At 49.6% G+C, this 24,419-nt stretch overlaps 1 protein-coding gene across 3 annotated transcripts in view; it reads left to right on the plus strand.

Moving 5' to 3' along the window:
- Nucleotides 1–24,419, plus strand: part of LOC128911342 (G-protein coupled receptor 35-like) — a 34,246-nt gene that overhangs the window by 7,373 nt on the left and 2,454 nt on the right. For 2 of the 3 annotated variants that reach the window (XM_054206066.1, XM_054206065.1), the window contains one exon: nucleotides 21,047–21,228. The exons of the other annotated variant lie outside the window; for it this stretch is intronic. The gene's annotated coding sequence lies outside the window, so the exon portion shown is untranslated. The remainder of the gene's footprint in view (nucleotides 1–21,046; nucleotides 21,229–24,419) is intronic. 3 annotated transcript variants of the gene reach the window in all.

The following is a 24,419-nucleotide window of genomic DNA, read 5'->3' on the forward strand; positions in this document are numbered from 1 at the left end:
GTATCGCGGTCGAGCGAGGTCTCATAGCTCGGGGAGCTGCTGCGAAGCTGGGAATACAAATAAATTCAGATCAGAGCAAAAGTCGGCTGCGTTTAGGCAGCAAGTTACATGAAATGCAGGACGTACTTAACTCCAGCGGTAAGTGGCATATAGAATCATTGCCTGACAGAATTGTCATAGAATCATCATAGAATCATAGAATTCTACAATTCTATGAAATGCAGAACATACTTAACTATAGCACTAAAAGTGATGCATGTCTCAGATCTGCCAGGTAGAGCCTTTCAGGGTAAAGCTGTGAAGAGCATGGGATGATCCAGATGCTCCTGTGAACTATTGCTGATGGGTCTACTCTTGGGAGCCCATAGGAAGTAAGTTTCTGTGTGCTTGTGTAAAAAAAAAACGTCTGATTAATTTCAAGCTTTGCATGCCCCTATCTGCGTAGATAAGTCGCAGCGCTCAGGATGGGCTGCTTACAGAGGGCACTGCCTGTGCAGGCAGGCAAAGAGCTTTGCCCGCAAAAATGAAGAAAGGCAGAGTTCACATGTGGCTGGCTTGTTGGATGGTCAAGAACACTAGGTAATCTGCATGGAAACTATAATATAATCATAAATATTAATAGAATTAAAATAAATATTAATATAAGTAAAATTCAGGTCCTATGTGTTTCTTAAAGGGAACTTTGATTAGAGGTGAAAAGAGGTGAAAAGCCGAAAGGTTGTTTCCACTGGCTTGAGACACTTCAGGCCACGTACTGAAAAATGTGTCAAATAATCATTTTGATAATACAAAATCGCTTTGAACTCATCATCTCATTTTAAGTGATATGATTTTCTAGGTGAATATTGTGGAGTAGGAATTTTCACTCCCTACTAAAGCGAAACCCAACAAAAGAATGTATTGGATGTGAAACAGTATTCAGAGAAGTAAATCCGTGAAAAGCATCTGTTGAGATTTCACGTTTATTTCTAGGTAATTCCTACCCATTTTTCAGAGGAGAAACAAGTTTCACCAGCAGCTGTGCAATTTCAGTCAAGTTCCCAGATGATCAAATCAACAAATGTGCTGCTGTGCGGCACCTTTGCTGCACATGAGATGCCAAGTCCCTTTGCTGCCTTAAATAGTAAGCGAAGAGGAAAGCAAGGCAATGAGAGATTTAGGCAAGGCAGAGAGACAGCAAAGGAACGTTTTGCACTTTGCAGAGGTGGAAAACTGGGTTGCCTGTGTAGGACCTGTGGCCGAGCGTCCTCAGTGGCTCTCATTTTGGGTGTCCAGTCTGCATCCCTGGCTATTCTAATCCCCTGATCACATACCACTGCGATACAGCCTGCGGGACTCATTTCCTAAATTCTCTTCTTGTCATTGACTTGGGAACTTAATGGCACAGAAATCTATTTAGGTATGCTCCCTACCAGCCTGCAGCTTGTTGATTTTCAGCTGGATGGAAATATCAAGGTGCTGAAGTTCCTTTGAGGAGCAGGTCTTGGATTTTGAAGGCAGAAGAAAGGTATTGGCAATGACAAATGCATTTATCCCCACGACAGCTCTTTGGGGATGCTTCAGGAAGGGTAAATTCTAGTTAAAAAATTACGATAGGAACAGTGAAGAGGGAAATGTTGTTTGTTCACAAAAAAAAAACCAAACCCAAACCAGCTTCTGCTTCTGGCTTAACAGCAGAGTTTCACCAGTCGAGGTGCGGAGGATGGGCTGCAGATTGGAAGAGCCACTTGCCACACCAGTATCTTTTGCAGCCCTAAATTCAGTAAGATGCGGGGATTTCTCAGCGCCGGGGCCAGCAGCAGCTCTCCGCGGCACTACGCAGGGATGACTTGCCCTTCAGGACCTTCTGCGAGTGGGTGCAAGGGAGGGCAACTGGGGGGAGAGCAGCGCAGCTGGCAGGAGGGTAGCCCTGCCACAGCTGCCTGCGGTCCCTTCCCCGGGAAGAGTGTGGCCGTGTCGGTGGCATGTGAACATGGGACAATTCACCCTTTTTCCAGGTCTCCTCTGCTCTGCAGAGACAGTGGAATGTACAGTTTTTGCAATGCGTATTTATGTCTCAGAAGATTTCAGAGCTAGGCTGGAGCTGGTACCCAGCAAGGAGCAGGGTGCCGTTTGGGCTCTGGGGGAGCAGCAGAAGTGCCTGCTGAGAGCACCAAAAACATTTCCCACCAGTCTTTGCTGAAGAAAAAAAAAAATCCATATTGTCCCGATGGTTTTTCTCTCTGCTTTCGTGGACAATCTTCTGCTAAAGGTATTTTTCATCCTTCCTGATGTGAATAAAGAAATAATGCACTTGTCCTGGGGTCTTTGCACTGCCCCACCTTAATTTAGGATTAATTTATAGACAACGAGAGCTTGCGATGTGATGATTTGTGAGTTTTGCTGCCCTCTGGGTCTGGCCAGATCCCTATGCCCTGGCTGGGACCACCTCCGGCCCTGCCTGCTGCCGGGGGGCTGCGGGGCAGGTGTGGGGCACCCCCTTCGCGTATGGCATTTGGTGTACATTTTCGGGGGCAAGTCAGAGGTAAATTTAGGACATATTTTCAAGCAGAAGCGTATCTTATTTCGCTTCAATTCTCTTTTCCATTTTATTTTTTTTAAAAAAGCCGATTTCGCTGCCGAGCTGCCGCAGCAGTGGCACATCCCCCACAGTGGGGGCCGGGGCTGGGGCAGGGGCTGCAGCCAGCGGCAGGTTTTTTATTAAGTTTGATTAAGTTTCCCTCCATTTTCACAATGGCCACAAGATGGCACAGGGCCCCTCCGAGGAAGATGAGAATGTGACCACGGGAGAAATGGGTTTTCCAGGTTGCCTGAATCCAGGCTGAGGAAAGGCTGCTGGAAAATGAAATCCAGGCATATGATGCCCATGAGACCTGGGCTTCAAGCCGTTTCTGGGATGTGCCAAGCAGTTTTTCTCTCTTAATAGTGATAAGAGCGGTAATAATCCTCCTCCTTGGCTAATTACAGCCAGTGAAAATATGGTAATGAAAATAACTCCCATTGCCAGTATTTGAAGAGTTACAATTTACATGAAAAAAGACGCTTATGTGAATAGCAATTATTATTTTGTACATGGCTCTCTCTTGCCCCATCTATTCTGATCTCAGTAAATCACGGTGTAATTAATCAGAGAGGATTAAATGCTGCAGGGAAAGGGCTGGGAGATTATGTAGAAGCAAAACTCTGGTTGGTTTTGACTTAAACTTGGGTTGTGTGTCACAAAGAATGTATTGCCTGCTCCGCTTCCTACCTGCCAGCCCTTTCTTGCTGCTGTCAGAAATCAAAGTTATTTCCTCAAAGGTTTAGCAGTCCAACAGCTTTCTGGGTGTCTCCCTGGCATTGCACGGCTGGATCCCTGTGGATTTGGAGGCAGCTCCCCAGTTCTTTGGGACATGTGTTGAGAAGGTTGGGGTGCTCTCCTGCCTTATCCATCCTTGCTTGCAAAACACACTGGTAGGGGTCAACCAAGCAGACGCGGGTTGTGGCCAGCCCTCTGCTGGGAGGTCACCACCCGGCTGTGCTGGGGTCAGTAATCCTAACGCCTGCCAGTATCTCCCTTGCCAGAGCTGCGCATGGTCATCTGCCAGTAACACACATGATAAAGTCCTCTCACCATTAATTTACCTTGTCCTGGATGCCTTGACTCTGTAACTCTAATTACTGCACACTAATTCTTGCCCTCCACCCTTTGGGTTGGCCATAGATGGCAAAGATGTGGTTTTGCTGGCAGATCAGCCCAAGTTCCTCCAAAAGCCACTCCTCTAACTGCTCGTAGTTGAACATTTGATATTATCTGTCTTTTTGCTGTTGCAGTCCGTGATGACATCTCATCTTTATTCCACGAAATAAACTCTGTTAGTTAATGAGTTTCCTAATGTTTGTGTTAGTAATTCCCGTGTAAACCAGTGCTACTCTTTGCTATAAATGGGCAGGCTCAGAACAGACTTTCCTATTTGATTCTTCTTATTCTTGTATTTTGGGCTTGGTATTTTTGTTTCTTAAAGATTTTTTTTTTTTTTTAGTTCTTTATAAATCATCATCTGCTTGCAGGGCTGTTAGCCCCAAGGTATCTTAATGGGACTTGGTGAGTTTGAACGTGCAATGGGTTGATGTCATTTCATTATTTTGATATAGATCGTTATAAATATTAGTTGATGCTTTTAGGGAGCACTCATTAATGACGGTCCTACTAGATTTTTGGTAGGATTTTAGTGAGGTGCTGGGTGCTTAGGATGACCTATTTTTCTAAGCACCCAAATGCTTCCCTTGGGATCCCTTTGGGTTGTCCCATCAAATGTGTGTTTTGCTGGTCCTCTACCGGGAACTTTGGGGGCAAACTTGTTGCTGTTGTGAGTGCAGCAGCTTTGGTCTGTGCACCCTTTTCTCGCCAGTAATGAACAGTTATGGAATTAAACTGTTTTTAACTAAAACTCAAACAACAGTAGCCATGGATAGTAATGAAGCCTTTAGGAACCGTACTAATTAGCAGCCAGTTGTCCCCAGGTTATCAGGAATGTTTTGCAGTGTGTGGACAAATACCAGCGGAGATTTAATTAGATGCCGAGGACAAGCTTTGCCTGCGGTAGTGCTGTCCTGGGACACAGCAACAGCGATGCTGCTCCCAAGGGTGCCCGTGGGCAGGCAAAGTACGGCAAGGTGAAAGTGGGGGAAGGCAGCGGCCAGCATCTGTGCCAGCCCTGGAGGTTCCCAGCTGGCACGGCTTGCACGGAGCCATCCTGCTGCCCAGGAGCGTGTGTGCGCATATGCACACACACACAGAGGCTTTATCCTACTGACAGAAATACTCCCCCATTAAAATGAGACCTCCACTGGGCAGCCTGTTGCTGGTTTGGTGGTTGTTCTCTAAAATAGCCCCTGATGCTACATGAAACCTATGTGGCTTCTGGTAATGTCCCTGGTCTGAGCATAGTCATGAAGAAGAGAAAGTAACACATTGTCATGGCAACATTTTGAGGTCTGCTTTGTTATGCTGGGGTCAGAGAAACCCAGTGTGCCTCAGCCCCGAGCTGCAGGCTCAGCTCTTGCCGCAAGCTGTGAGCAGCCTGTATCATGCAAAATGTTGCTCTTGGTAGTTTTTATTAGTGCAGAGCTGCAGTCTGTACTCCTCTCCAGGCTTCCAGCTTCACAAAAAGATGGGGCGTCATGGAAAGAACGAGCATAGCACTGGTGTCCTTATGGAACCAGCAGAGCCGAGAGATAGCGTCCTGCTCCATGCAGGGGAAAGGGTCCCAGAGAAAAGTGTGACTCAGGGAGACTGGAAATTTAAACTGATGGGTATCAAACTGGAAAGGCAGCTTTCATTTAGCATTGAGGGCAATTACACACCAAAAAGACAAAATTCTTCCTTGCTTGAGATCCTAAAGCCGGTAGCGGTGAAAGCAGAGCCGGTACAAAACCAAGGTGTTCCCTACACAGAAACCTCAACGGAAACCAGGGAAGGGCATTGGCTGCTGGGAGTCACTGGCCTCTTTCCTTGCCCTGTGGCCCAGGCAGGGGGGTACACATCATGTGAAGCTCCCCCAGCACAGCTCAAAGGCTACAGCACCGCCATGATATGAAAGGGATCCATGCTGCAGAAAATGTATCCTATGAAATTGGTCAATGACACGTTGTCATTGTTCACAATGTCATTGTCTCAAATGTTGAAAGTATTAAATCTTACTTTCTCCTGTTTTTTTCTTGTTTGTTTGTTGGTTGTTTTTTTTTTTTTCTTTTTATGTTCCTGGTTTTTCTGTACAGGAGTAGAAAAATCACAGTCCCCAAAGTATTTCTTGTCCACCAGCAGCCTGCATAGCAAGAGGTCTATCCTCTCCGCCAGACCCCCAGCCGGATTTCACACAGCAAAGCATTTGCTCGCAGTTGAGCCACAAGCCATGTCTTTGCAGTGACAGCTGTGTGTGTTCCAGGATGCAGAAAGTGTGGATACCCCCTCCTCGGGGAGCTGGGAGACCCCGGTGTGGCGGGGTTCACAGGTGGCCCCCGCAGCAGTGGCGTGGCCAGGGCAGCGCAGGACAATTACTGGCAGTGAAGGCAGTTTATTGCATTATTTGCCCTATGACGGGTCACGCAAGAGACTGTGAAATAAGAGGGTAGATAATAGCCTGTGAAAACAAAGAAAAAGCTTAATGGCTTTTTCTTCTCCTTTTTTTTCAAGGCCTATTAAGGCTTCTGGAGTGAGCTAAAAGCCAAAGAGGTCCCTGCACTCTCAGTGTTACAGACATTTCCAGAAATTATTTTTTTCCAGAACTAGGAAAGGGCAAATACTCAGGGAGTCCTTCCCTTTCAGCCATCAGATGCTTCTGCCCTGCTCCCACGGCCGTGGGCATCCCTGGCCCCATGGGCGCAGCACGGAGCTGGTCCCAGCAGGACAGTGCTTGGAGCTCGGGGGGGCACTGGCTGTGGATGCGGCTTCCTCAAAAACCCCCAGCTGAGAGTTAGGCAAGCCCATTGGATAGGTTACTGGATTACTTGCTCACCTCTTTGCACTCATGGCTGCAAAACATGGTGAGCCTGGTGTCAGCTGCCTCTTTCCACTTTGAAGGGTGCACATGTGCCATGGCCACAGCACCATGAAGGATTAGGTTTAAGTGAAGGTTTAGGGTCAGTGCCGAACAACCAGGGTGTGCTGGGAGACTCCAGCTACACGCAGCTGGATCCCAAAAGCAATTCTGGACCTGCTGGTTAACTTTTTTTTGGTCCAATTGCAAGTATTTAAAACGTCCTTTGTCACATTCTCAGTCTAAACGTCTTACAGTACAGAAAGGTGAATGTGGTCCTGCAGTAAGTCTTTGATTTTTCAGGACAACTATTTACAGCATGTAGGAATTTCATTAAAAGCAGGAATCTTCGCATTTAAATGTACTTATGACTTTTCTTCTGGAGAGTTTCAAAACTTTGCAGCAGTCATTAAGTTGTAAGAAGCAGCGGCACAAAGTGAACACTTGCCCTGGGGTGAGCAATTGAGCAGCGCTCTGTTACAGCCGCTCCTCAATGTTAGCTGCAAGGTGACACTAATGCCATGGACAGTGTGAGCTCCGTCAGCAGCTGTTGAACCGGAGGGGATGCTGTCGGTGTGGGGAATCCACAGGCAGGTTTCCAAAGCTCTTGCTGGGTGTGCACTGAGTTAAAATTTCAAGACTTTTTAGTTCTCATCCCCAGTGGCCTTATCTTGTCCTCGTACGCCACTTCGCCATGCTTCACTGCAGGATCCAAGGACCTTGTCCCCGCACGGCCGGGTTCCCTGTCACTCTGCGTGCTTTGCAGCTGGGATTGCCTGGGCAGCATCCGTGGGGCTGGGCTTCCCGCAGGCTTGGGGATCACCGGGATGTGACAGCGGCATCAGTACAGAGGGGTCTCTGGAAATGCGCCGTCTGCCTGCATGCACTGCTCTGTTGTGATATTTTGTTGAAATTAGGGGGCTAGAAACAGAGCCATCCCTGGGAGCGGCACCTGGGGCTGCCGGGAAAGGGAGTCAGTGAAAAAGGCTGTGTGTGTTATGGTCTATAAGCCTCTGTCGGGTAAGGTATGTTTGAAGTCTTATAACTGTAAAATGTCGAGCAGATGCTACCCTTTACAGTGCTAGAGATCTGCAATATTGCTGCATGCCTGGCAGGCTAGGAAACATAGATAAATTGTGGTTCACACACCCAAAAGCCATACGTTCCGCTGTGGTTCAGGTGTCACTTTTCTTCCAGACAAACGAGAGAACAGCCTCCTGCGGAGCTGAGGTGTCTTGCTGGCAGCTGCACCAGGGGAGCTGTGCTGACAAGACGTGACACTCGTTGCTCTGATAAATGACCAGTTCCAATAGGCTGAAATGCAAATGTGAATTTCCCAAAGCTCGGTGTTGTTCACACCTGATATTCGTGGTATCGATGGGAACATCTGCCAGACAGACCTTAGTATCTCAAATGAGCCAATTGCCCTCTTTGGCTGCATTAAAATTAATTTGAGCCTCTGTCCCCCAGACAAATTTAACTTTGGTGTCAGCGAAGCCCTTTAGCTCAAGGTACCAAAGATGAGCTTCAGCAAGGGCACAAACCCGCCAGACACACCGAGGAGCGTGGGGGTGAGAAGCCCTTCCCATAAGAAAGAATGATAATAGTGGCTTTTGGGTTTGTTCTTATTTCCAAAGGGCTGAAGACGGTCTCAGCAGCTGTAGGTGTAAACCTGCATTCTCTGGGGTTATGATGTGGCAAAACTGCGGTTTCTGGTTCTCTTCCCTGCACTACACTAGCTCTTGCTGCAGAGCTGGGCTTGCTCTCAGGAAAATCAACTCTTCTCGGCCCCAAAACCACCCCACCAGCCCCTGCCCACGCAAGCAGATCAAGACGGCAAAGCTTATTAATTTGTGCACGTCCCCTAGACAGAAGATATAAACAACAAGGTTCACACACCGCGGGTACCACAGCGAGCTCCTGTTGGGTTGGAAAGGCTGCAGGGGTACTCCTTCAAGAAGACAAGACCCAGGGCTGTAAACTCTGGCGTTTCAAACTTTATAAGTACAGAGTGCCGGCTGTGAGAGACCTATCCTGAAATCTCAAAAAATGCAGCAAAAGCTCTGTGCTGGATGCCGAGGCCTCAGCGGGGCCGTTGGCTGTGGCAGGTAGGGCTCATCGTGTGGCATTGCCCTGGGCACGTGTACAACGCCGGGCTGGTAGGGCTGTTTGGGCCGTGTTTGGACTAATGCTGGTGATGCTGTGCTTTCAGAACTGGGTATTTTAAACCCCAAGATTTTTTGGGCAGCAATGGGTTTTACTATGTATGTGTAGAACCTAAAAATAGCCCCAACCGGATTTAGGACTTCAGGTCGGTAGGGATGACTGCCTCCCTCCTAGGTGTGGGCTGAGCCCTTCCCTGGAGAGGGGCTGGAGGCCATGGGAGCTGGACGTGCCCAAATGTCAAGAGGAACCATGGCTGTCACGAGAACCTGCCCACACGCAGTGGGGCTGATGCAAACTGTGGAGAGGGTGCAAACTCTCGCACCTAAAAACTCTGTCTGAGCTGCAAGTGGTGACACAAAGTTAAAAAATGACCTTTAGACACCTAGTTCAGACACTGTTTTCCCCTGGATATAACCTTCTCATGACCTACGTTGTTACAGCATCCAACAGAGCGATTAGAAAAATAGTAGTATTAGTTCCCCACAGAGCTACTGCAAAATAGCCTGCGAGCAAAATGAAGACTGATCGCCGTTTAGAGGAAAAGCAATTCAATGATCCAAACGCAAATCAAGCAGAGATTTCCCGTGACGAAAGGTTTTCGATGAAATAAATGTCACTGAGTGGAAGGGAAAGGAGGAACCATGACTTTTGAAATTAAGCATGTAAGCAAGTTGAGCAAATCATTTCTTCCCTGTTCAAGCAGAGGACACGGTTCTGCTCGGATTTACTGGACGCAGGTATTTCTATATGAGGGCCTACGTCTGTCCAGCTGTTAAAGTGTCACTCTGGATTTATGCTAATGCGAGGAGGAACAAAACACAGCCTGCATTTGGTACGAGGTGCATGAATTTGGGAAGGTCAAAGGAAAAAGTGTGCTTGGAATGGTCCTGGAGAAGAGGGCTCCTCCGGGAGCCATGGTTTCCACTGGGGAGAGCAGTCCTCTGCTGCTCAAAGGCAGCTCAGGGCCCCCTACCTGTGCATTATCCTTTATCAATAGCAAAAAGAAGCAATTCTCTGGGAAAGTACAGCTTGGCAATGGGAAAAAAAAGATGAACCGATGGGGGCCGTGGGGCAGCAGGTCACAGTGCTGCGGGGTGCGAGGGTGGCTTGGGGCAGGGTCGGTGCTGGCGGTGCCTGTCCCAGCTTTCCCCTCCCGCTGTGCCCAGAGTCCCCCGCCATCCTCACTCTGGTTTAATGGCTGCTGCCGGCTCCTCGGCGTGGGGCAGGGGATTGCTTACACTGAAGGAAAGCCCGTTGCGTGGCTGGTGCCCCTTCAGCGGTGTGCTGAGCCCGTGCAGCAGACCCTGCCATGGTGTCACTGCTGAGGGACATCTTGCTGAGTATACACGCAGGTTTCCATGGCTAAGGTGACAGGTCCGCGCTCGCAGCCACGTAGGATCACCATCCTTCTTCCTACAGTGACTAAGGGTTACGGGCACATTAATAGTAACCGTGTTTTAGCAGCCCAGAGTTTCAATACAACCGATTTATAACTCTGCAAAGTAGAAAATGACTTTAAAAATTAATGTAAGTCACGGGGAATTACTTCCTGTACTTGGAAGTTTTTAAACCTAGGGGTCTATGAGGCAAAAAATAAATAGCACATCTGACTTTGTTGTATGCCTTCTGGTAATACCAGCAGGAGAGACTGATTTTTCTTTGACCTTTTACTTTAGGGAGGAGAGGAGAACTACTAGATGAGAGGTTTCGTCTGTGTGCAAGACACACCGTACTGTGCTCAAGGCCGTGGCGAGTAGAGCGACTGTACATCTTAGTCAAAAATGCCAAAAAGATACTGATTCGCTGAAATGAATTAGGCGTGTTTGAGGGGCTGTTGGAAAGAAGCAATTGTCCGAAGTCGCGTCAGCAACTTGCAGCAGCACATGTGTCCCCAGAGGTTCCTGCTGCAGCGTGACCCAAGGGTTCGTGGGTTTGCTATCTATATATTACACTAGAGGGTGGATTTTGAGAGTGCATTTTAGAGAGTGCCCGCAGCCGATTTGCTCAGAAACCTCAGGTTTCAGGTGGGGATTTCTCACGAGCTTCTACGTGTGCAGCAGCATTGACATCAGCAGCTGCCAGAGACTCCCAGCAAGTGAATCCAAAATTTTGTCTCCTGAATGGTTAGCACTGACCTGCTAACGCGGTCCCGTCGCTGGGAGAGCTGCTCAGTGCTTTAATCCATCTCCGGGTTTTTGAAGCAACTGGACGAGCGCTGGCAGAGCCGGTGACATCACTATGTTTCAGTGACAGGCCCTGCTGGATAAGGGAGTCAGGAGATGCCGGTGATGTTTCCTGAGGACCGACTTCACACAGGAGGTCCTTCCTTCTCCAAAAACACCAATACTGCAGTAAATGAGTATTTTAAACCATTAGAAATATTTAAACCATTAAATCTAGGGAGAGATAAAGGAGGGGACCCTAATAAGAGCCTGTTGTGAGTACGATGACAACAAAACTTGGGCAGGTGTAGAAGTCACATGACTAACACCAAGTGAAACCCTGCCCTGAAAAGGCAGGAGGCGGCACTGACGTCGTGCGTGTTTATCTGCAGCCTCAGGGTCCGTATCACTAGCATCTGGAAAACGCACTGTGGTCAGACCTTTGCACAAAGGAACTGTGGGGAAATTTGCCACTTTCATGAGTAGGAAGTTGTGGTGAGAGGCTGTAGCACAGAAGAAATGTAACGGAGCAAAGCAGACAAAGCCCCAGCCACCAAATGAACTTTGTAGTTAAACGGGATCCAACACAACTTTACGCGTTTCCTGGGTTTCCCTTCCTCGCACGCTCCCTGATGCCCGCAGCTCACTGTTCTGTGCAGCCCCACGCTCGCTCAGTGCTGGCGAGGGCCGGGGAGGAGAGCGGCCACCACCACTGGATGGTGTCTTTTTGGCCAAATTTCCTGCCCAAGTTTTGTTTCTTTCTTTCTAGACAACACTGAGGTCTTCAAGTGGGAGGCCTATGGAATGCGCGTGTATGCCGGCAAAGCTGTCGCGTTTTCAGGGCTTGGGACTAAAGGCTGTCTGTGGCACGAGGTCAGGGGGTTCCAAGTGTCGTGCTGCCTTGAATTCTCACTGGTGATGGGTAGTTGGATGACACTGAGTAAAAGAGCGATTCAGAGTGAAAAACGCGTTGGTGCAAATCAGTTGTTCTCTGTAGGTGTGTTGCTTTCAGCTCCGCTCCCTCACGCTCGTTTTAACTGTGAGATGCTGAAAGCCAAGATGTCCAAGCTCAAAATTAAATTCCAGTGGCAGAATCTGGAGCTGAACTTCTCAAACCACATTTTCCTTGCTTCGTGTCCATGTAAGGGGGAAATGTGCCCATCTTCCAGAGCCCGTGCTCATTGGTCAGGTTCACATTCTTTGCTCGTCTGTTTTATTCTCTGAGTGTAATATGTCAGCACAGCTCCAGAAAAAGGAAAGGCTGACATTTATAGGTATGCATATATGCTTCCCTGTCCTGAAAATCAAAGCAAACATGAACAACTTACTCTTTTAATCTAAGAGGCAGTCCTGCAAAGGTTAAAAATCAATCCAATCACTGACCTTTTACATTTTCTATAAATGCACAGACAGATCTATAGCTCACACCACCCAGCAGGCTCAGGTAGCGTCATGTGCTTTAAATCCCTTTATTCCAGTTGCACAGTTTAATTATATTGAATGCTGGGTAGCATACACAGGAAGGAAAAACCCAGCATTAGCTGGTGTGCCCTCCGTCCCAGTGCTTTGGAGCTGTGAAATGTCATTGACAGATCTGGTAAATCACTGATCAGAAACAAGTGTTTAGCCACTTAATCCTTGATGAGACATTGATCTTTGTTGGAGCTGGGACAGGTGCTGGTGCATTGTAGCGTTATCCACGTGCTCACGCAGGAGGGATAAACAACATGCCTAAGTCCTTCAGCGCAGTCCTGCCGTGTCCTTGGTTATCTGGATGCAGGCTACACCTCACGTAGGGTTTGGAATCTGATGGTGTGCTCAAGGCCAGGCAGAGCTTCAAATGCTGGGTTTTGTAATGACGCTGTTAGCGGGTCTGGTGCAGTCACCTGTGGCATCTGGAGGACCAGGCGGGGATCACCATCTGGCGACTCCTCCATGCCAGTCTTCCTTGGTGGCGGGCACTTCGATGTTCCTGACTGCTGACCCCCCACCGAATGCTTTTTGGTGGGTTTCCACCTCCCATTCGGTGCAGCCCATTGAGGACCCCAGCCCAAGCACTATAAGCAGCGGTCGCCAAGTGCAGTCAGCGTCCTGAGTGACGCTGTGACATGTCCGCTTTATCACCCATCGCCACTGTATCACTAACAAGGCTGCCACGCTGTATTGTGCTTTTTCATGCGGTTCTACGGGCTTTTTTGCTTATCTGCTACCTTCCTGTGCATGACTCACCTCTCCAGCAGAAACACGCATGGTTATGTGGTACACAGTAATCACAGACTGGTTTGGGTTGGAAGGGACCTTAAAGACCATCTAGTTCCACACCGCTGCCCTGGGCAGGGACACCTCCCATTAGACCAGGCTGCCCCATCCAGCCTGGCCTTGCTGGATGATGAAGAATGAAGAATGAAGTAATGAAGAAGACATTAAATTATAACTCTTTGGCACTAATTATCTCTTCTTAACCTCAGAGACTTAAGTCAGTTAGCTCATTGACCTTCGGAAAACATTGACTCTAATTATTATTAGTATTAAGTTATGATTATTATTGTTAAACTGTATTCCTAAATTTGTTTTCCATTTCAGGAAATGACAACAGATCAGATGAAACATTTGCTCCTAAATGTTTTTGAGATCTGTGATAAACCATCAGCTTTTTGGCACAGATGCATTATCACCTTTCACGAATTACATGAGATGGATTTGAACCTAATTTGTCACCTCTCCTTTGCTGATTCATTGCTAGTTCTTAAATGATGCGATAATTTTCTTTCTGAAAAATGCATATGTATGGAACATTCTTCCCCCAGTACCTCTGTGAACCCTCTGACTGCTTTCCTGTCTCTGGCCTCCAGCAGCAAAAGTTTCACAGTTTAATGATGCATTGGGTCTTTGTGGCAGGGTATGGCCATTTTTCCATAAAGGCAAGGTCACCTGTGGAAACGGGACCCTGAGTGGTGACTTTGAAAAGGAGAAAATGGCCATTAGCTTTTGACTTCTTCGCTATGCTGTTTCTATGCGCTCTGTTTCGCGTGCCTGCGGGCGCAGGGTGCACCCTTGGCTCCAGGTCTTGAGCAGTGCTGTGCTGGAGCCACCCCCCACCTCAGCACCCGAAAAGGCTGATGGTGTGCTGATTAGCCACCCCTGCCCCTGTGACGAGGCAGCAGCGGGTGCAGAGAGTGGAGGAAGGGCTGGGGAGGGGGCTTTCTTCTGTGTGCTGTAGGAAATGCCACCGCATGGGGCAACGGAGCCATTTCTGTAGGCAGCAGCTAAACTGTAGGTTCTCATCTGCATTTATAAAAAACAAGATGTAATGTAATTTACAAGACAAGTAGAAAAATAAGCATGGGGGAAGAAAGGTAATGAATCCAGAGGGCAGTGAGTTTTAAGGACACTCTTCTGCCAGGAAATCCGTGTATTTAACCTAGTCTATGCCAGTAACACTTAGAAAACGAGGAACAAAAAAGTCCCATGGGCAAAGTCCAAAAATATAAGCTCTAACACTTGCATGTGCTACATTGTGGGAGTGAGTCCTCCTCCTAGTCCGGATGTGCCTCCGTTCAAATGTAGAAACGGGGAGGCAAATTACAGACCAGCTGGCGAAAGCAGAGGGTAAACTGATTTGTTCTCCTGGGAAAAGAACAAGGTCAGGCGCGCATGTGTTACAATTATCAGACCTACCTCCACTCTCCTCTGTTGCTTCCTATTAGCAAAAACCAATTATGTTTTTCGTGCATGTGTGTCTTGCAGTTGAAAGAAAGATAAAGAAATCCGCTGGAGCTCTTGAAATATCAAGTGTCTCCACCCAAGCGCAGGGCACTCAGAAACAAAATGGTTCTTATAATATTTTAAGAACAAAAGGGTTTCTTTCAGCTCAAGAAATCAATGATATGGGTCTGTAGCATCAACATCAACGAGGCTGAATAGGCTGGTATACAGCCTGAAGAGCACTAATGATCCATTCCAGTATGTGTGCAGGTCATACATAAGATTCATTCAAAACAGAGGCACCTGTATGATGTATTTCTACAGCGTTGTACAAGTGGGGTATTGTTGCAGCCGGCCCTTGAATAAAGCATGGCTGGCTTTACAAATAGTGCTATCCTTACATCATCTTTTTTTTTCCTCCTCCTTGGACATGTGAATGTAAATTGTAAATTAAGCTTTGAATTTGGAATTCAAATAAAGGTGAAGACCTTCCACACCCAAAGGATTGCACAGCAACGAGACCTTTTCAAATTGCTAACGTAGGAAAGAGATGTTCATCGTTGAGGGGTGGGAAGTTAAAAAAAAACAACCCAAGTTTAACAGTGTTTTTCCTTTGCTGCCATGGAAAAGGTGGTATCCTCAAAGGTCACCCAGATTGTCTCATGAAGGTTTGCAGCATCCCATGTAGGCGGTCCCCGTTTCGCATAACAACCAAAACCACATCGTCTAGTCCTGCTTAGTGTACTATATTTTAGCAAAACACAGATGTAATCTGTGTTAGTTTAGCATCCTCCAGCACTGAGATTTGGTAAGAGATAGGTGAGAAATGTCAGGAAAACATACAGGTCCTCAGGAAGTCCCAGCATGAACAGCCTTCTCCTATCTTCCTTGGAGGAACAAATCCCTGTGTCCAGGCTAAACACCCTGCTTGCAGGCAGGTGCCACCGGCCTTACTTGCACAGACCTACCTTCTCCCAGTATTTTTTGGCTGCCACCATCCAAGAGGTTCTCTCCTGCCATGTTCTTGTGTGCCCTGGTCACTTCCAGCCTTTGCGCAGGATGGAGCACATCAGTCCTGACCATGTGGCCAGCCTGTCCCCACATCCATGGTCTCCTCCCCCAGACGCCCTACCCTCCTGGCCTACATCCCCCTTCGGGGCTCTTTCCTAGGCCACCATCTCCAAATTAGCTGCTTCTCACCTGCACCTCCAATCCTCTGCCATGAAATACTCCTCCATCCCTTCTCCCTCCTCCCTGGGCTGAGTTCAATCTCCTTCTGGCGCTGGCACTGTCAGCCACCAACTTCTTAGTCCCCACTGCCAACTGCGGCCTCCTGCGTGCTCATGGTGGCACACGAGGCTGTGCTAACACCACTGCAGCCACCATCTCTGGAGGAGCTCATTTGCTTCTCCGCTTGCCAAAGGCTGTACCATGCAACCCAAAGGATTCTTCCACCCAGCACAGGGCTGGCGGGGTCTGTCCCCTGGATGACACCCTACTCTCCCCAGTCCCTGAGGAAGGCAGAGACCCTGGACAGGAGGCAGTGCATGGGAGTCCAGCCAGGGATGTATCCCACCACACCTACCTCAGCTGCTCCTTGGGTCTCAGTGCTAGGACAGGTGACCCACGACATCCTCCTGTCTTCATCTGAGAGAGTCACCAAACCATGTGGGGGCCCCTCAGGTCTTTCTGCCTCACCTAGTGCAGCTGAGCAGTCTGTCCTGCTGGCAGGACACCTGTCCTCCCAGGACCTGCTTGTGGATGACAGAGCTTGGATGGACAATGCTGACAGCTTGCTCAAGGACTTAGGCTATGGACAGGGTTTCTTCCACAGGCTGCCCCAAACTGTGTTCGAGTCCTCTCAGGGAGACCTCTGTGCCCTACAGGCAGCAGGCAGCTACCCACCACATGGGCCACACCACCCTACAGGAGCTTCCTGGCTCCCACCATGCAGTGAGATAACCACAGCTGTGTGTAGGTGGGTGACAGGCGGGTGACCCTGTGAGTCACCGCTCACCCCCATCCTGCCTCACACGACAGGGCTCATCACCGAGCTCACGCATCCCAGTGAGCCTGGGCACCATTGGCATGGAGACAGCCAAGGCTGAGGGCTTTGCTTTCCCTGCAAACACAGGGAACAGGAGAAAATGAAGCTCTTGTGCCGACCTTGCCACGGAGGGGACCTCTTTGGGAGTGATGGACAGTGAGCATGGCTGCCTTGGTAAATACAGCGGTGTAAGCGTGCACGGGGACACCCTGCTCTCTGCAGCCTGCTTTTGCTTGTCTAGCACTAACTGAAAGAGCAGGACATGTTTGCACAAGTGTGTGTGCGGCAACCGGGATGTTTCCTATGACCCGTTAGACACTTTTCAACACATGAATTTGCTGCACTGGTAGTCCAGAGTACTGCCCTGGGAAGGTTTATGTGGGGCACACTCAACAGTCGTGAGACAGAAGTGTCCTTATGCAAAGGCATTTGTGTCTGTTTAAGTGACAGGTAGGACTGGAAAGTGAGCTGAGCCGTGGTGAGGAGGAGGAGGAAGGATGAGATAAGACACACTGAGGCGATAGCACTGTACATGTACGCCACGGGAAAACCTGATCTGAAACACCCTCACAACCCCTGGCGTGTTTCACACAGGAGCTCTGCCTCCACGCGGCAAAAGCCCCTGCCATGACTCTGGTGATGCCAGCTGTGTGTCCCCCTGCCCGGCACCCTGCCCGTGGGGGCCACCCTGGCAGGTCACGCAGGCAGCGCGTGGTGCCGAGCTGCCACCTTGCCCAGCCCCACGGCAGCACCAGATGCTGCCACCTATTCCCACCCAGGTGCCCCACTGTTGCACAACTCCCGCTGCAACCAGGTGTGCAACAGCCGCTGCGCAGGGGTTCGGCAGGCTCCAGCTCCCTGGCTCTGCCTGGCTGACAGCTCACCTGCACAGCCACGGCGGGGATCGGCCTCTCCCCACGCTGGGTGTCTGGCTCTGTCGCAGTGGGGCCGTGGGCGCAATACCCCCGGCAGTGGGCTCTCAGGAAAGCGCAGTCTGGCGCCCGGGGCTGACAGATGCCTTTCTGCAGAGCTGACACTCGTGTGACTCATCTTGATGCTGTCTCTGTGGCCACAAACACACTTACCAACAAGTACCCCCTGGAAGGGAAAGCACTGTGCTTTTATGGTTTCCACTGCATCGTTTCCATCATGCTACACTCTCAGACACTGAAGCATGCTGCTGCCCCAAAGCATCACCCCTCACAAAGCCCCAGGGAGGTATTTGCTCCCTTCCCCACTGGCCTGTGGCTTTTGTTCACTCAGCAGTTCAGAGTTCAAAGCCTTGTCTATGATTTGGAAGACGGGTGTTCCTGCCTTTCTGCTTCCCCTCCATCAGTGCATCCACTCTGCAGCTTTGAGGGGCTGCAGCAAGCACACTCAGTGCAGCGTTTCTATTTGAAACTGCTCCTGTCCCAGGCGCTATACCCAGATTTTTGGACAGCAGCAGATAAAGCTGGAGCTGGCATCTTCCACAGGAAAGCTTAGCCTGCTCCTTTTATTTTTCTATTTTTTTTACTTACTGCCCAAAGTAATTTCCTACTGCTGCTCGTCTCTCTTTTTCCAGCCAGGTCTGCATGTGAGCTGGCACTCATGGTGTACTCTTCCCTTTAACACTGCTGACTTACTCAAATGTAACCCCTGTCTTCAGGAAAGGCAGGAAGGAGCATCCAGAGAACAACAGAACGGTGAGTCTCACCTTGATCCGTGGGAAGGAGGTGGATGAAATCTTCTTGGAAACCATTTAAAATCATGCTAAGGACAAGAAGGTGATCGGATTTACAAAATCATGCCTGGCCAGCTTGGTAGCTGCTTCTAAAGAGATGACTTTGCTTGATCAATGAAGTGAGAGCAGTGGATGTTGTTTATCTCAACTGTAGCGTTGAAAGCCTTACTGCCTCCCATAATACCCTCATAGACAGACTGAGGAAGTATGGGCTAGATAAATGGCCAGTGAGATGGACTGAAAACTAGCTGAACTGCCAAGGTCCAAGGGCTGTGATTAGCAGCATGATGTCCAGCTGGAGGCCATTCCTTAGTGGAGTCCCTTGGGGGTGGAGACTGGGGCAAAAAAATGAAGACGCCAGACAATAATGTCCTGGTGTTAGGACGGAGTGTACCCTCGGCAAGTTTGCAGATCATACAAAACCGAGGGCAGTGGCTGATACACCAGGGGGTTATGCTACCATTCAGAGGCACCTTGACAGGCTGGAGAAATGGGCTGACAGGAATATCATTGGGTTCAACAAGGGGAAGTGACAAGTCCTGCACCTGGGGAGGAACAAGCCCAGGCACTAGTAGAGGCTGGGGCTGACTGGCTGGAAAGCAGCTTTGCAGAGAAGAACTTGGGATCCTGGTGGAAACCAAGCTGACCGTGAGCCGGGAATGTGCCGTTGCAGCAACGACAGGCAGCAGCATCCTGGCCTGCATTAGGATGAGCATTGCCAGCAGGTCAAGGGAGGTGATCCTTCCCCTCTACCTAGCACTGGTGAGACACATCTGGAGTGCTGTGTCCAGTACTGGGCTCCCCAGTACAAGAAAAACATGGACTTACTGGAGCAGGTCCAGAGAAGGGCCACAAAGATGATTGAAGGACTGGAGCATCTCTCATGTGAAGAGAGGCTGAGAGAGCTGGGACTGTTCAGCCTGGAGAAAAGAAGGCTCACAAGGATCTTATCCATGTGTATAAATACCCAATGGGAGGGAGTGAAGAAGATGCAGCTCTTCTCAGCAGTGACAGTAGAGGACAAGAGGCAATGAGCATAAACTGAAATACAGGAAAGTCCATTAAACATAAGAAAAAATGTTTACTCTCAGGGTGATGAAATGCTGGAACAGATCGCCCAGAGAATTTGTGGAGATATCCTTGGAGATATTCAAAACCAGACTGGACATGGCCCTGAGCAATGGACTCTGGGCAAGGGGTTGGAGGAAACCTCAAGAGGTCCCTTCCAACCTCAACCACCTTGTGAACAAGGCCATCATCCTGGGCTCTCAGTCAAAAACAACTCACAGCATCCTCCTTTCTTTGGGAAGGACATCTGCAGCTAGTACAGGAAAACAGCTCCCACAGCCTTTCCTTTGTGGCTCTCTTCACACATGTCTTTCCTGGCCTTAAACACCTGCAGTGACCCTCCAGTCCCTCTTCCATGCTGCATCCCAGGGAGCCACCGCAGCGTTTCATATCAACACACTTCCCTGCCCTCTTCTGTCACAGCACCTCACAAATGCCAGATGGTATCTGAGGGTCTTTTCAGCGTGTGGTTCAGAGAGGTTTTACGTGGCTCCTACCTTGTGCAATGATGGTTTGTCCTCCATGACAGATGAACTGGGGGGCTTTGGCTTCCTGGTTTCCTCCTGAGGGCTATCATCGGCACGGACATCTCTGTGGTTATAGGGTGGCTGCAAGGTTTGTAAGCCATGTGGCGGAGCAGAGCGAGTGGGCCTTATCTTCAGGATCTTCTGTTGGGTACTCTCCCTTGCACAGCCTTGCTGGACAGCTGTGCTGCAGCACTTGCTCTGCTGGATGTCTCACGGTGCCTTCTGAGCCAGGGACACCTGGGCCATGTTGGCATCCTACCATCCTTTGCTCACCACCCGAGCTCTCACCCCTGAGCTCAAGTCAGCAGGCTTCTCTGCTCTCACAACTCACATAGCCAGGAGACTACCCATCGTACTATTTTACGAGCAGCGAACCACCATTAGCGTCACTGCAATGAAGAAGTGTTACAGCTGGTCAGGTACTAAGGCTAAACAGGCAGCAAGACAATTCTCCACTAGCTGTATTGCATGATGATTATCGACACCAATTAAATAGCCCATCACTGAGCCCTTTAGGGCTTACAGCTCTCACCCCCCCTCCAATTCCGTCAATGCATGGTCTGACAAGTGAGGCTCTTTGCCACCCATGTGAGATGTCAAGGCCTTGATTCAGAGAGCCTGAAGATCTCAGGTGCTTTGGCTGTACCTGTGCTCAAACAACAGTGCAGGCTGGAGCCCTGCCGCTGGCCCCATCATGGCCATCTCCTGCCCCATCCCTGCCCCAGGCACTAAACCCACCCCAAGGTGCCATTTGGGTGCAGCAATCTCCATTTGAGGAGGGTTGGGGAGACCTTCTCCAGCCTAGAAAGCCCATGCTACGTGCCAAGCTGCTCAGCATGCCCACCTTCCCACCCAGAGCTGCTTAAGCGTGACTCAATTCAGCACTCAGCTGGAGGGCCCAGCACCTCCGGCTGCACAGGGTGATCTAATACCAGATATCGCATCTTCCTGGCCTTGCTTGGCTTAGGTTGCAGCCCAGCATTTCAAATCCAGAGTAGCGCAGTACCACTGCTCGCTGCTGAACACACCATTTTAGAAAGTGCTGAAAGACGAGGTGCCAGACCTCACTGGAAAGTATTGCTGCCATCTATTTTCAAGACCAAACTGACATGTAATCTTCCCCTACGCAGGAGGAGGAGGTGCTATAGAAACCGTCAAGTACCAGTGAGCATGCAGCCCGTGCCTGTCATCCAGACCCACTGGGTGGCCCAGCTAGCCCTGCTCCTCCTGGCCAGGACGCGTGGCTGCATAGCCCCCACGTGCCCTGCCTCCAGCGGGACCCGCTGCTAATTTTGTGGCATTAAACCTACAGGTAACAACACTTTGATTCTCTCTTGCTCTCTGTGAACTGCTGCTCAGGGTCCTGCTGTGGGTGGGAGTGGGCAGGGGAGGCTTAGACGCCTGATTTCTGCAGGGCAGTGCAGTCCCTGCGATGCAGAGGTCCCCGCCGTCGATTGTGATCTCTGAGCCTTGTGGTTTCTGTTCTTACTCTACGGTATTCTCTGGGTACTTTACCTTTATGGCATATTACTTCCTAACAACAGCTGGGAACTGGTAGCTAAAATCATCCCAACGTGGGAAACGAGCAATTCCGAGAGATTTCTCTTTTGTCTAAGTGAACCCTTGCGTCCCCATCCAGGGTCTTTCAAAGCAGTTCTGTGGTTAGGGTGAGCACATTACTGTTTTCAAGGGATGCACTGTCAGATAAGCCTGAAACAACAGAAGTTTCAAAAAAGAAAAGAAACGAAATGTGTTGTGCCTTAGATCACTGTGTTTGAGAGCTGTAAACAGCAGCAGCAAAGTCAGAGCGGGCAGTTTCCAGGTTTCTTTATGCTGTTTGGAAACACAGAGGAAAAGCTCCTCACTTAAGTGCTGTGGCAGGGCCCTCACCTAGGGCTCTTCTGCCATGGCAACAGTTTATCTGCTCTCTCTTTCTAGCCATGCGTCCCTCCCAGGCCAGCTTGCCTGGGCAGCAAGGCCCTGTGAGCAAGGCCCTAACACGCCTGTGAAGCACTGCCCTGTCCAAGTCTATCCTCATACCTCTGCAGCGTATTTATTAAATCTTCACTGGCAGCTCATTCAATTTATAGGAAAGCTGGTGAAAATCAGGGCAGTTGCTGTGGGCGTGGCAGGTTTGAAAGCAGTCGATGCAGAAGATGCTGTGGTGTACCCCATCCTCCCTACCCCATTCTCCTTCTTCCTCTCCCTCTGCTCAGTTCCAGTTCCCTTCCCTTACCCACCCCTCGGCTCCCGCGGTGTCCTTAGGCATTTCACCCACCACATTTGCCCTTTGCTCCTCTGATACCTGCTCACTTCTGAGTTTCCCCCAAAAGGCGGGAAGAGGATTTTACATGCAAGACCCCCCCCTCCGTTGCAGCTGCTTCTCCACAGGCATCCCACTGGGGAATACATAGGGTGTTTGCCCCCATGGTGCTACTGCAATGCCCACTGCTCCTTCAGCCTCTGCCTTGCTTCTCTTCTTCCAAGCTCTCCGCTAAGGGTGTGGAAGAAGCCTGCTGCTTCTTGAGCTGCTGGAGGAAATGAGCCCAGACCTGGCCTTCCTCTCCAGATGGTCACCAGCTTCTATGGTGGAGGACGGCTGCTGGGGACAGCTCTCCCCAGTCTATGGTGAGGGGTAAGCAGGACACACTCCACAATACTGGTGACCCTGTCTGTCGAGCCCCAGCCTGTTTCTGGTCCTCCAGCAGGCAGCAAGATGCTGTTTTACAGCCGTCTCCATCCTTTTCTCACAGCTGTAGGTTGCTTAGCCCCTCTGATGCTGCAGCCACCTCACCTACCCCACCCTAAGCATTTGCGGCAGCCACAAGATAAGCTAGCTTATCAAACTCGATCTCTTTAAAGATATTTTGTGCTTAGTCATATCCTATCTGTGCTATGTGGCCTTCTTTAAAACCCTCTGCTTGTTTCCTCCATCCTCCCACTAGCCGCTGGGCTGTCTTGTGGCCCGGGGCACTTGCAAGCCCTGATGCTGGGAACTGCATTTGGGCCACATCTCCAGCTCCAAAGGTGGTGTTGGCCGGAGCCCTTTCATGCTGCAGAGCACACCAGCATGGTTTACCTGCGTTGTACTTCAGCACGGGTGCTGCTGCCGGAGTTGCAGACCAGGGCCAATGAAAAGCAACCTGGGCGTCAGCCAAATACATCTGCCTTGTGCAGTTAGTGAGCGTAACGATGTGGCAGCTTCAGCCCTTGGCGTAAGGTGTTTCCTTGCTGCTACTTACTGCAGTTCAGAGAGGTTTTCCTCGGGTGACAGCCATCAGCTTCCTTGCAGGGCGCAGGCAGCAAGTCTCTGCTGGGAAATCCAGACCTGACCACACAAGAATTGGGAGAGTGCTCTACGCAGGAGTCACATTATTGTCTGCTAGTGCCCAAAACACTTACATATCCCCCCAGCAACTGAGTTATTTGTGTGTTTATCAGTTACTTCAGGACTGAAGTCTGATTTTGCAGGCAGTGCCCTCACCAACTGACCAGAAAGCCTGCATTGCTTGCAGAGGCAAATAACTGCTTAACCAGGCATGGTCAGTCACGGTGTCCCTTCCTACACCTCGGAAAGCTGTAGGATTTCACCAGCTCCCTCACCACTTCACTCTCCTGTTAGAGTGGTAAATAGCTTATCTTAAATTAAAAAGATAAATTCTTTACAAAGCGCATTCAGATGCAAGCAGAAATTGAGTGACACACAGAATCACCAGTTCAGAGAATTGTTCCATGTGCACGTCACATAGAGCCACTTTGCACAGGATGGGGTCTGACGAAAGCTGATTTTTATCAGCCCATGAACTCACACTCTTCACACAACCAATACTCTTGCGAAATATCTAGCAGCCAGTGTGACAGAGGCTCAGCACCTACTGCTTACACCTCAGGGATTTCTCAGGGCGGCAGGATGCCTGCCTTGAGCAGGAATCACCTAATGCAGGTCCTTATTTTGCACTGGTGTTTCCTCTTCCAGGTGTGTCTTTCTGCCTTACATCTGCAGACTTGTACTCTCTCCTGGAATGAACGGGCTTAAAATCAGGTTAATCCTTCCATCCCATGTTCCCCTCCCAAGGAGGTGGAGGGCAGCAATGCCTCACTCACTCCCTTAGGGTTTCAAGCATGATTTTGGGATGCAGGAACTCAGATTCAGCTCTGTTTTCCTCAGTTTGGAGCAGGAGCTCCAGGTTCACAAGGCAGCCCAAAGGCTCGGAAATCTGCCCAGTTAGAGCAAGAGCATGAGGGTGTCTACCAAGTGACATCTGCCATGCCTTTGTAGCCCTTCACCCCCCCTAGTCTGTCTCCCAAACCAGCAGAACTGTAGAAGAGCTTTTGCTTGTGGGTTGTGCTGGGCTTTAGCTTTGGTTGCTGCAATCCCTGGCTAGCTCAAAAACAAGCTACGGGTAATTTTACCTCATTTTCACAGCCTGGCTTAAAGAATTAGTGTTCACACTGTCGCAGGATGCCCCTGCTATCTGTGAAGGCTCTTTTAAGTGCTATTCC

The sequence above is a fragment of the Rissa tridactyla genome, chromosome 6, assembly GCF_028500815.1.
Source record: "Rissa tridactyla isolate bRisTri1 chromosome 6, bRisTri1.patW.cur.20221130, whole genome shotgun sequence".
Classification (NCBI taxonomy): Eukaryota; Metazoa; Chordata; class Aves; order Charadriiformes; family Laridae; genus Rissa; species Rissa tridactyla.